Source organism: Phalaenopsis equestris, unplaced genomic scaffold (assembly GCF_001263595.1).
Source record: "Phalaenopsis equestris unplaced genomic scaffold, ASM126359v1 Scaffold182576, whole genome shotgun sequence".
Classification (NCBI taxonomy): Eukaryota; Viridiplantae; Streptophyta; class Magnoliopsida; order Asparagales; family Orchidaceae; genus Phalaenopsis; species Phalaenopsis equestris.
In genome coordinates, this window is record NW_018202525.1 from 1 (window position 1) to 546 (window position 546).

Sequence of the window (546 nt, forward strand, 5' to 3'; positions counted from 1 at the left end):
TTTTTTTTTCTAATATTGGTAATTTAGGACCTGATTATTTCTTGATTGAAATCTGCAGGAGGAGGTAAAATAAAGTTTGATAAGTGCATAGCAACTCCTATGTTTATGCCTCGTTTGTCCAGGGTTTGTTATCTAATTTTTCTAGAATATATGTGATCATTAATGAAATCATCATTAGTCTTATCCTAATTATTTGATCTGGTATTCTTTTATCAGATTGGTCGGATTCTTGGTCCGCGTGGGTTGATGCCAAACCCCAAGGTAAGTTCCTAGTTATTAATTTGATACTATGAAGCTTATATTTGTTTATCTACTTAAAAATTATTTCTATCATTTTGTAGTTAGGATCTGTGACAAATGATGTCTCTGCTGCTGTAAAGGCGGCAAAATGTGGACGTGTAGATTTTAAAATTGATAAAACTGTTATTGTCCATGTAGGCCTTGGGAAGGTAAGTCGCATTGCTACTTATTTCTATTACCAAATTAATTTTGATGCATTCCTTTTATTAAAGAAGATTTACATAAATACCACTTAATTTCTATGTA

General features: G+C 31.5%; 1 long non-coding RNA gene across 1 annotated transcript; it reads left to right on the forward strand.

The window, feature by feature from the left end:
* The first annotated feature begins 46 nt into the window (after window positions 1–46).
* On the forward strand, window positions 47–445 carry LOC110034306. The gene is made up of 3 exons (XR_002295043.1): window positions 47–123; window positions 217–261; window positions 342–445. It is a non-coding gene; the product is annotated as an uncharacterized LOC110034306 (long non-coding RNA).
* Window positions 446–546: the final 101 nt, after the last annotated feature.